At 39.0% G+C, this 12,008-nt stretch overlaps 1 long non-coding RNA gene across 1 annotated transcript in view; it reads left to right on the top strand.

Moving 5' to 3' along the window:
- Window positions 1–12,008, top strand: part of LOC132657174 (uncharacterized) — a 45,990-nt gene that overhangs the window by 14,738 nt on the left and 19,244 nt on the right. Inside the window, exon 2 of the long non-coding RNA XR_009594950.1 lies at window positions 8,179–8,279. This is a non-coding gene — a long non-coding RNA (uncharacterized LOC132657174). The remainder of the gene's footprint in view (window positions 1–8,178; window positions 8,280–12,008) is intronic.

Genomic DNA, 12,008 nt, shown 5'->3' on the forward strand with positions numbered 1-12,008 from the left:
CTTTACTATTGTTTCTTTCATTTCTTTTTCATTTATTTCTTCTCAGATCTTTATGATTTCTTTCCTTCTTCTAATTTTGGGGTTTTTGTTCTTCTCTTTTCAGTTGTTTTAGGTGTAAAGTTAGGCTGTCTATTCGATGTTTTTCTTCTTTCTTGAGGTAGGATGGTATTGCTATAAACTTCACTCTTAGAACTGCATTTGCTGTATCCCATAGGTTTTGAGTTGTCGTGCTTTCATCGTCATTTGTCTCTAGAAATTTTTTGATTTCCCTTTTGATTTCTTCAGTAACCTGTTGGTTATTTAGAAACGTGTTGTTTAATCTCCATGTGTTTGTGTTTCTTACAGTTTTTTTCTTGTAACTGATATCTTGTCTCATAGCATTGTGTTTGAAGAAGATGCTTGATATAATTTAAATTTTCTTAAATTTACTGAGATTTGACTTGTGACCCAAGATGTGGTCTATCCTGGAAAATGTTCCATGTGCACTTGAAAAGAAGGTGTATTCTTCTACATTTGGATGAAATATCCTAAAGATATCAATGAGATACATCTCATCTAATATATTATTTAAGATGTGTTTCCTTATTAACTTTATGTTTTGATGATCTGTCCATTAGTGTGAGTGGGGTGTTAAAGTTTCCTACTATTATTATGTTACTGTCAATTTCTCCTTTTATGTCTGTTAATGTTTGTGTTATGTATTGAGATGCTCCTATGTTGGGTGCATACATATTTACAATTGCTATGTCTTCTTACTGTGTTGATCCCTTGGTCATTATATAATGTCCTTCCTTATATCCTTTATTTTAACATCTATTTTGTCTAATATGAGTATCGCTACTCCAGCTTTCTTTTGCTTCCCATTTGCATGGAATATATTTTTCCATCCTCTTACTTTCAGTCTATATGTGTCTTGAGGTCTAAAGTGACTTTCTTGTAGACAGCATTTATATGGGTCTTGTTTTTGTATCCATTCAGCCAGTCTGTGTCTGTTGGTTGGAGCATTTAATACATTTACATTTGAAGTAATTATTGATATATATGTTCCTATTACCATCTTCTTAATTGTTTGTGGGTGATTTTGTAGATCTTTTTTCTTCTCTTGTATTTTTTAACTATATAAGTCTGTTTAATATTTGTTGTAAAGCTGGTTTGGTGGTACTGAATTCTCTTAACTTTTGCTTGTCTGAAAAGCTTTTGATCATCAATTTTGAATGAGATCCTTGTTGGGTACAGTAATTTTGGTTGTACATTTTTCCCTTTCATTACTTTAAATATATCCTGACATTCCCTTCTGGCCTGCAGAGTTTCTGCTGAAAGATCAGTTGTTAAGTGTATGGGGTTTCCCTTGTATGTTACTTGTTGCTTCACCCTTGTTGCTTTTAATATTCTTTCTTTGTGTTTAGTCTTTGTTAGTTTGATTAGTATGTGTCTTGGCGTGTTTCTCCTTGGATTTATCCCGTATGGGACTCTTTGTGCCTCTTGGACTTGATTGGCTATTTCCTTTTCCATGTTAGGGAAATTTTCAACTATAATCCCTTCAAAAAGTTTCTTATACCCTTTCTTTATCTCTTCTTCTTCTGGGACCCCTATAATTCGAATGTTGGTGTGTTTGATATGGTCCCAGAGGTCTCTGAGATGGTCCTCAGCTCTTTTCATTCTTTTTACTTTATTGTGCTCTTCAGAAGTTATTTCCACCATTTTATCTTCTAGCTCACTAATTAATTCTTCTGCTTCAGATATTCTGCTATTGATTCCTTCCAGAGTATTTTTAATTTCAGTAATTGCGTTGTTTGTCTCTGTATGCTTATTCTTTAATTCTGTGTCTTTGTTAATTGATTCTTGCATTTTCACCATTTTGCCTTCAAGGTTTTTGATCATCTTTACTATCATTATTCTAATTTTTTTTTTTCGGGTAGTTTACCTATTTCTTCTTCGTTTATTTGGACTTCTGTGTTTCTAGTTTGTTCCTTCATTTGTGTAGTATTTCTCTGCTTTTTCATTATTTTTTTTTAACTTATTGTGTTTGAGGTCTCCTTTTCTCAGGCTTTAATGCTGAATTCTTTCTTCTTTTTGGTTTCTGCCGTCTAAGTTTGGTCCAGTGGTTTATGTTAGCTTCTTATAGGGTGAGATTTGTGCTGAGTTTTTGTTTGTTTGTTTGTTTGTTTTCCCCCTGATGGGCAAGGCTGAATGAGGTGGTACTCCTGTTTGGTGATGATTGGGTTTGTATTTTTGTTCTGATTGTTGTTTAGATGAGGCATCCTGCACAAGGTGCTATTAGTGGTTGGGTGGTGCTGGGTCTTGTATCACAGAGGTTTCCTTTGTGTGAGTTCTCACTATTTGATACCCTCTAGGGTTAGTTCTCTGGTAGTCTAGGGTCTTGGATTCAGTGCTCCCACTCCAATGGCTCAAGGCTCAATCTCGAATTTTGTGTGGATCTATATATTCTTTTCCACTGGTCAGGTACTCCTGTCCACTCTCAGCTGGTGTTCTGCATGCACTTCCATTTCTGAAGTTATGTTCCTGATGTATCTGTGGAGAGAGATATATTTCACATCCATCTACTCCTCCACCATCTTGTTCTCTCCCTTTTTTATAAGTTTCTTTTTTTTTTATTGGATTCAGAGGAAAATTTTGATGAAGCACAATATTTGTTTGGCATTGAAGTATCTCCCCACAGACTGACTATAGTTGTAAGGAGAAAACATTGCTAATATGATACTAACTGCATAGTTATATTGAATATTCTATATGTGTATATAGAATATATACATAGTTATATACAGTTAAGTTTCTGTATAATAGTAACTATATAGTAGCAATTATGAAACCAGACAAACCTTTATGAACTAGAGCACGCCAAGACTTCCCTGATGGACAGGGAAGCCTGGTGTGCTGCAGTTCATGGGGTCACAAAGTGTGGGACATGACTTAGCCACTGAACAATTGCAGTGCAACCAGACAAACCTTCTCTGGTTTATCCAACTTAACATTCTCAATGAAGGGCAAAAGGATGTGGTAACTTGAGGAAGCCACATCATCACTTATGAATTATTCCATCCGGGAATGTATTAGCTGAACTTTATCGTGAAGAAACAGACAAACCCCCAATGAAAAATATCCCAATATGAAAAAGGGCTATTTTTTTCAACTTGTCAATGTCAAAAAAAGGTAGAGAAAGTTTATAGAATGTTTTAGATTAAATTAGGCAAAAGAGACACAAAATAAGACACATTAACTTACCCTAGCCTGGATCTTGCACTCAAGGGAAAAATACTGTGAAGTACATTATTGGATCCTTTGACAATATCAGAGGACAGACAGGGGATCAGAAGAAAGTATCCTATCAGTGTTAATTATACTAATAATTGTAATTTATGTTAGAAAATATCTTATTCTTAAGAATTACATGTTGAAGTATATAGAGATAATGGGCCCTGATAATATACAGCTCACTCTCTCAGTATTCAGAAAAAAGATACATGACACATCTATATTTAACTTCTATGCAGAGTACATCATGAGAAACGCTGGACTGGAAGAAACACAAGCTGGAATCAAGATTGCCGGGAGAAATATCAATAACCTCAGATATGCAGATGACACCACCCCTATGGCAGAAAGTGAAGAGGAACTAAAAGCCTCTTGATGAAAGTGAAAGAGGAGAACGAAAAAGTTGGCTTAAAGCTCAACATTCAGAAAACGAAGATCATGGCATCTGGGCCCATCACTTCATGGGGAATAGATGGGAAAACAGTGGAAACAGTGTCAGACTTTATTTTTTGGGGCTCCAAAATCACTGCAGATGGTGACTGCAGCCATGAAATTAAAAGATGCTTACTCCTTGGAAGAAAAGTTATGACCAACCTAGATAGCATATTCAAGAGCAGAGACATTACTTTGCCGACTAAGGTCCGTCTAGTCAAGGCTATGGTTTTTCCTGTGGTCATGTATGGATGTGAGAGTTGGACTATGAAGAAGGCTGAGTGCCGAAGAATTGATGCTTTTGAAGTGTGGTGTTGGAGAAGACTCTTGAGAGTTCCTTGGACTGCAAGGAGATCCAACCAGTCCATTCTGAAGGAGATCAGTCCTGGGACTTCTTTGGAAGGAATGATGCTAAAGCTGAAACTCCAGTACTTTGGCCACCTCAAACGAAGAGTTGATTCATTGGAAAAGACTCTGATGCTGGGAGGGATTGGGGGCAGGAGAAGGGGACGACCGAGGATGAGATGGCTGGATGGCATCACGGACTCAATGGACGTGAGTCTGAGTGACCTCCAGGCGTTGGTGATGGACAGGGAGGCCTGGCGTGCTGCGATTCATGGGGTCACAAAGAGTCGGACACGACTGAGTGAAATGAACTGAACTGAACTGACCTGAGTGAGTTATTTTAGGGGAGAGTCTGATAGGTGCCTTGAGTTTCTGGTAGATGTTTTGGATGACTTCATTAGGACATAAGTGGTCAAAAGATCAGATTCCACTGAAGGTGAGAAATGCAAAGTCTCCCTTCGGTAATGCCCCGCTCCCACCCAGGCTTTGTTTTACAGAGTTCTCTAAGTAATACTGACTCAATTTTGATTTTTCCTTTCACAATATCAATTTGTTAAACTGTCATCTACCTGTCACCTATCTAAGCATATATTTATCTATCCATCCATCTATCTATCATCTATCTATCCTCAAAATGACAAAGCAAGTGGGCAAAATTTAACAGGTGAATCGTGCAGGGTCTAATGATGTTGTTTGTATGCTGCCGCTACTCTTATTAACTTTTCTGCAAATTGAATGTATTTCCAGATAATAAAATTTTCCAAATTACCATACCACCAACTACAGTTTCTCTATGACTTGAGGATTAGCTTCATGGACTCTAGTTTTATGGACACCCAGTTTTAATCTTGATCTGACCACTTATGACCTCTTTGATCTTGGATAATACCTTAACCTCCTTATACACTCCAGGCATTTTGTCCATGAGTTCAGTTCAGTTCAGTCTCTCAGTCATGTCTGACTCTTTGGGACCCCATGAACTGCAGCATGCCAGGCCTCCCAGTCCATCACCAACTCCCAGACAAACTCATGTCCATTCATGTCCATGTCCAACTCATGTCCATCTTATGTCCGTGATGTCATCCAATCATCTCATTTTCTGTCATCCCCTTCTCCCACCTTCACTCTTTCCCAGCATCAGGGTCTTTTCAAATGAGTCAGTTCTTTGCAGCAGGTGGCCAAAGTACTGGAGTTTCAGGTTCAGCATGAGTCCTTCCAGTGAATATTCAGTACTGATTTCCTTTAGGATGAACTGGTTGGATCTCATTGCTATCCAAGGGACTCTCAAGAGTGTTCTCCAACACCACAGTTCAAAAGCATCAATTCTTCGGTGCTCAGCTTTCTTTATAGTCCAACTCTCACATCCATACATATGAAAGTGAAAGTGAAAGTTACTCAGTTTTGTCCGACTCTTTGAGACCCCATAGACTGTATCTGTGGAATTCTCCATGCCAGAATACTGGAGTGATTAGCCTTTCCCTCCTCCAGGGGATCTTCCCAACCCAGGGATCGAATCCAGGTCTCCTGCATGACTACTGAAAAAACCATAGCTTTGACTAGGTGAACCTTTGTTGGCAAAGCAATGTCTCTGCTTTTTATATGCTGTCTAGGTTAGTCACAACTTTTCTTCTAAGGAGTAAGCATCTTTTAATTTCATGGCTGCAGTCACCATCTGCAGTGATTTTGGAGCCCCCCAATATAAAGTCTTGTCACTGTTTCCATTGCTTCCCCATCTATTTGCCATGAAGTGATGGGACCAGATGTCATGATCTTCGTTTTCTGAATGTTGAGTTTTAAGCCAGCTTTTTCACTTTCCTCTTTCACTTTCATCAAGAGGCTCTTTAGTTCTTCTTCACTTTCTGCCATAAGGGTGGTGTCATCTGCATATCTGAGGTTATTGATATTTCTCCCAGCAATCTTGATTTCAGCTTGTGCTTCATCAGCCCAGCATTTTTCAAGATGTACTCTGCATATAAGTTAAATAAGCAGGGTGACAATATACAGCCTTGATGTACTCCTTTCCTAATTTGGAACCAATCTGTTGTTCCATGTCCAGTTCTAACTGTTGCTTCCTGACCTGCATACAGATTTCTCAGGAGGCAGGTCAGGTGGTCTGACATTCCCGTCTCTTTCAGAATTTTCCACAGTCTGTTGTGATCTACACAGTCAAAGGATTTGGTATAGTCAATAAAGCAGAAGTAGACTTTTTCTGGAACTCTCTTGCTTTTTCGATGATCCAGCGGATGTTGGCAATTTGATCTCTGGTTCCTCTGCCTTTGCTAAATCCAGCTTGAGCATCTGGAATTCATAGTTCACATACTGTTGAAGCCTGGCTTGAAGAATTATGAGCATTACTTTGCTAGCATATGAGACAAGCGCAATTGTGTGGTAGTTTGAGCATTCTTTGGCATTGCCTTTCTTTGGGATTGGAATGAAAACTGACCTTTTCCAGTCCTATGGCCACTACTGAGTTTTCCAAATTTGCTGGCATGCTGAGTACAGCACTTTCACAAAATCATCTTTTAGTATTTAAAATGGCTCAACTGAAGTTCCATCACCTCCACTAGCTTTGTTCATAGTGATGCTTCCTAAGGCGTGCTTGACTTCACAATCCGGGATATCTGGCTCTAGGTGAGTGATCACACCATCGTGATTATATGGGTTGTGAAGATCCTTTTTGTATAGTTCTTCTGTGTATTCTTGCCACCTCTTCTTCTGCTTCTGTTAGGTCCATACCATTTCTGTCCTTTATTGCGCCCATCTTTGTCCATGAAATGGTAATAATAAAAGCACTCCTTAGAAGAGTTGTTGTGTGTACTTAATGAGATAATGCAAATTAAGTTTAGCACTATACATGATACAGAGCATTATTCAATAAATATTGCTGTTACACAATAAGTATTCAATAGACTCTAGTTAATTGAAGAGGTCATGGTTGAACCATTTAAAGACATTTGGAGGAAATAGGGCTTAAATACACAGGGCTGAATTAGATGCATTTCTGAAGTCCTTTTCATTGTTATGATTCATTCTTTAAAAAATACCTTGTATCTGATTTGAAAAAAAAATTGATTGGATTTTGAATGATCTTTACTCTAGAGCAATCTGTATTTAATTTTAAAAAATAAGCTGACTCTATGATCCAGCTGAAGATTCTGACTTTCAAAAGAGCTTTCAGATGAAACAGGATTGAACATCATACGCTCCTTTCCACCAAATCTGGTCTATTACTTTTCAATTATAGCCAATAGTTCCTATAAAAGAATTGAGCCATACTGTCACTAACAGTTGAATTTTCTAACTTTATACTCCCACTTATTTTGGTATAAAATCCAAGTTGCATAGCATTTGCTTCACTCTTTTACTTGATTCTCTCATTTAAGGAACTGAGTCTTAGATCAGTTGCATTAAACAATTCATTGTCATCCACTCATTAGTAATAGATGTCCGATTCTCTCCTGGATCTGATCATCTTCCCTCACATCAGTGCATCAATGCTGTCTTCCTCTTTGTTTCCTTAGCAAAACTGACCCTGAAACAGGGCTTATCAACCTCAGTTATTCTTACCAAGACTTTTCCAGTCCTCCAACTCTTTTTTGGCTCCAATGTTCTGTTTTGGCAAATTTTGAAATAGTCTTCTGAAGGTGGGATGCAAAGAGATCACATTTTGGAGTCAAGCAGAATCAGATACAAAATCTTGTCAGTACCACATCCATGACATGTGTCCTCAGGAGGGAAGGCAGAGTGATACTCACACTGGGCGTGAGGTCTCAGTGGGTAGAGAGCTGGATGGGAATTCTGCTGAGGGGCCCCATTTGTTAGGGAAGTAATTTTGCTTTATCTCATGCCAGTTTTCTTCACTTTAAATGGGGATAATAGCACTCACCTCATAGGACTGTAGGGCAGGTTAAATGATATAATTATGTGAAATGCTTACAAGTCTAAGCATATAGCAAGTACCTTCCCAAGTTTTAGTTTTTTTATCAAAAATGGGGACTAAACCTATTTTGTATGTTTAATGTAAAGATTAAATAAACTTTGGTGAATTAACACACAAAAAAAACTTTAGACCTTTACCTGTTCATCAGTGATCATTCATTCACTTATTCATTGAATGTGTATTTACAGATCTTCTTCCATAGACCTCCAGTGTTTTAAGGGCTGGGTTTTCAGAGAAGACTTGGACAAGACTGTACTCCTCTGATCTGCGGGGGGAAAAAAAGAAAAAAGTGAGTTGCTGTTGTTATAAAAGATAAGCACTGAATCTAAGGCAGATCTATAAATCTTTGTAAAAGCATGTTTTGTTTTTTCTTATCATCCACCCGTACTTTTAAGGCTATCTGATTTCCCTTTGATTCTGAATTTAGAATCTTCTTTCCCACAAACAGTATTTAAACGTACCTAAGTATCATTGATGTAATAAAGAAAACGAACATTTTGGGGGCATTGTGAAGTCTACAAAGGGCTTTCATGTAGGGCTCTGTCTCAGGTCTTCCTCTGATGCTGGGAGGGAGAGATACAGGCCTATTATCTCCATGAAAGCTCCTACGGAAACATGGCTGCCACAGATTCTTAGTGATTAGCAAAAGAAAAGATGTAAAAAGCAAAAATATTCCTGTCTCTTTTCTTCAGAAAGCCTACAGATTCTACAATAGGCAAGGACAAGAGCTGGAGGAGGAAAATTGGCAATTTTTTTTTCTTTGCATAATTTTTCTGACAAAACAAAAAGATTTCAACATCATTTTTGTGACAAACTGTACCCATATCTTTGGAATTTTTGCAAATTTAGCATCAATCATGTACATTTTCCAGTCATTTTCATTGAAATTTCATTCTGTTTAGCTTGTTGGCAAAGTGGAGAGCAATTTTTGTTTGCTAACGCTGCCTTTTCCCCTGCTACAGAAAAATGGCAATGTTAAAAAGTGGGGGCTCTGCCATTCTCCTGCAGGGAAGCCCCCTGTGTGTTCATTTGTGTGTACAGTCTATCATGCCTATTTAAGCATATTCTTATTTTATTTATAGGCTTGAATCATTTATTATTTGCTTGCAAATATTTTTGCCAAGGACTCTAAATTGTTGCATGTGTGCGAGCTAAGTTGCTTCAATTGTGTCTGACTCTTTGCAACCCCAAGAACTGTAGCCCACCAGACTCCTCTGTCTATGGGATTCTCCAGGCAAAGGTACTGGAGTGGGTGGCCTTGCCCTCCTCCAAGGGATCTTCCCAACCCAGGGATCGAACCCATGTCTCTTAAATCTTCTGCATAGACAGGTGAGTTCTTTACCATTAGCTCCACCTAGGAAGCCCTGAATCGGTGCAGATAGCAATTAAAACTATTATTTAAATAGTCTGGGGAACAGGAAAGAAGAAATCCCCAGATCAGCATAATCAATTAAGTTCTAAAACACTCCATGCACCTTTTTATTTTATTTATGATCTGCATATTGTTCTAATGCTTTGCAAGTAGCATAGCCACTCTTTCTAGTTCTACTTAAATGAGATTCATACCAATTTTCAAAAACAATCCCTCAAACACAGTGTTTAGTTGCCATTAAGGCTGCATCTACCCATCACAGAATGAAGGTTTGGAAAGGAATTACTGGTGCAGGCAGGGTGTTAGGTTTTTAATATGAGAATCACTTCTACCCTGAAAGTCTCTCCATCAAAACTTACCTTTAGAAAAGTGGCTTTTGCTGTTTTTAGGAACTATTTCTAGACCAGAGTCACATAGAGCCTGTTCCCCACTGATTTCACTTTCACAGTCTGTGCTGTAGACAAAATTTTGCAGCTAGATGAAAAAAAAAAGATTTTTAATATAAATGTAATGGTTCGGAAATGTTTATTTTGTGTAGGCAGAGCATCAGTTAGTACATAACATCCCTTGGGAAGATTTCCAGAAGACTACAGTGAATAAAATGGGGGAAGCTGAAAATGTATAAAAGACCCCAAATTATTCAAAGAATGATGACAATGACTTTGTCAAGTCCTGATGAATAACTAGTCAAAAAACACACACACTTAGTGAAGATTTGAAGTACAAGAAATGAGTCAAGCACTGGGCTAGGCACTCTACCTACATTATCTCAGTTAATCCCCATGTAATGCCACTGGAAAAGAGATGATTATTATCCTGTTTTTACAGTTGAGAAAGTAGATAACATGTTCAGTTCAGTTCAGTTCAGTTGCTCAGTCGTGTTCAACTCTTTGTAACCCCATGAATTGCAGCACGCCAGGCCTCCCTGTCCATCACCAACTCCTGGAGTTCACTCAAGCTCACGTCCATCGAGTCGGTGATGCCATCCAGCCATCTCATCCTCTGTCGTCCCCTTCTCTTCCTGCCCCCAATCCCTCCCAGCATCAGAGTCTTTTCCAATGAGTCAACTCTTTACATGAGGTGGCCAAAGTCTGGAGTTTCAGCTTTAGCATCATTCCTTCCAAAAGAACACCCAGGGCTGATCTCCTTTGGAATGGACTGGTTGGATCTGTTACATCGTCATAAAACTGGTCAGCTAGGTTGGATATAAAATAAACTCAGAAAAGTAAAGCGGTTAGAGGGGAGATCAGTTACTTTGATGAGAACTGAAGTCTGCAGGAAAGGAAGCCTTGACGACAGCTTCAGAAACTCCTCACCTTCTCTCACAAGGTCACTGTTCCTCTCCCCCATCCCCAGTGTCTGGGATCTCTGTTTTCAGAAGATGCCAACTCCAATTCCCATAAATCATCAGGCTGCGTTTCCACTTTCTAGGACTGCAGATTTAAACTTGGAAGGATCTGAATCCATTTAGTATTGCAGCAAAATGAAAGACCTTTTGTAATCTAGGAAATGAAAGCTTTTTCTCTGCAGACTGAAGGGTGAGATTTGAAACCAATCCTGAAATCTTCAATGGGACTTTGGTTCCCCTCTGCTGGTCTCCAGGAAAGGCTATGCTTTTAAGGGGATGAGACGGAGACACAGTAGAAGGTGTCCTGAACATTGGTCTATGTGATCCGCCCCGCCCTTGGGCTGCTCATCAGTCAGGAAAGGTTACACCCATACCCAGAAGAGAAAATTAAAGTAGAAAGAGGATAAATAACTTACCAAAGATCTGGCAGCAAGTAGAAGAAACCTGGATGCGAGTCTGTATCTTGCCAGGGTCTGTGAATTTCCCTTTATATATTTACATACTTAAATGCTCATGTCCAGCTCTCTGCGACTCCATGGACTGTAGCCCACCAGGCTCCTCTGTCCATGGGATTTCCCAGTCAAGAATACTGAAATGTGTTGCCATTTTCTCCTCCAGGGGAATCTTCCAGACAGAGGGATTGAACCTGCATCTCCTGTATCTCCTGCATTGCAGGGAGATTCTTTACCCACTGAGCCATCAGAGAAAGCTAGAGGAACTTCCCATTAAGCTCTGTCAACTCTCTCAGTGACACTGAGGATGGTCTGGGTATCTTACAACAAACCAAACCTGCTTCTTATTGACTTGGAGAGTAAATGTAGAGAAGATGGAGTCTGAAGACATTTATAGGCCCTTTTCAAATGACAGTAGGAAAAGAAAAATATTTTGTTTTAACTTAACTTTGCTTAAGTTCTGCTGTCATATAACATCAGTTCTGATGATCGATATCAAAGAGGCCATGGAAATCAGTAGGAAGTGTGCATCTTTGCACACCAAGATGATGCACTCAACTGTTGTCAGCTGGACACACACTGGAGTTTGAAGACAAGCACGCATGCCAGGTTGCATATTTCGGCAAACCATCAATTTCTATTTATGGATGCAGGACAGACAATGTTATTGCCTACTTTACATCCAGTCTTCTTTTTCCTCTCCAACAGAAACCTGCATTTGCTTAGAATGTTTACGTGCCTTGCCACCCTGTAGTTGGTATAGATTGTAAGTAGCCAAAGCCAGTCATGACAATCATTTTCCTTGCTTTCCTGGTCTCAGGGCATAAGAGTAGCCAGTTCTGGCCA

Source organism: Ovis aries, chromosome 9, assembly GCF_016772045.2.
Source record: "Ovis aries strain OAR_USU_Benz2616 breed Rambouillet chromosome 9, ARS-UI_Ramb_v3.0, whole genome shotgun sequence".
NCBI classification, from domain to species: domain Eukaryota; kingdom Metazoa; phylum Chordata; class Mammalia; order Artiodactyla; family Bovidae; genus Ovis; species Ovis aries.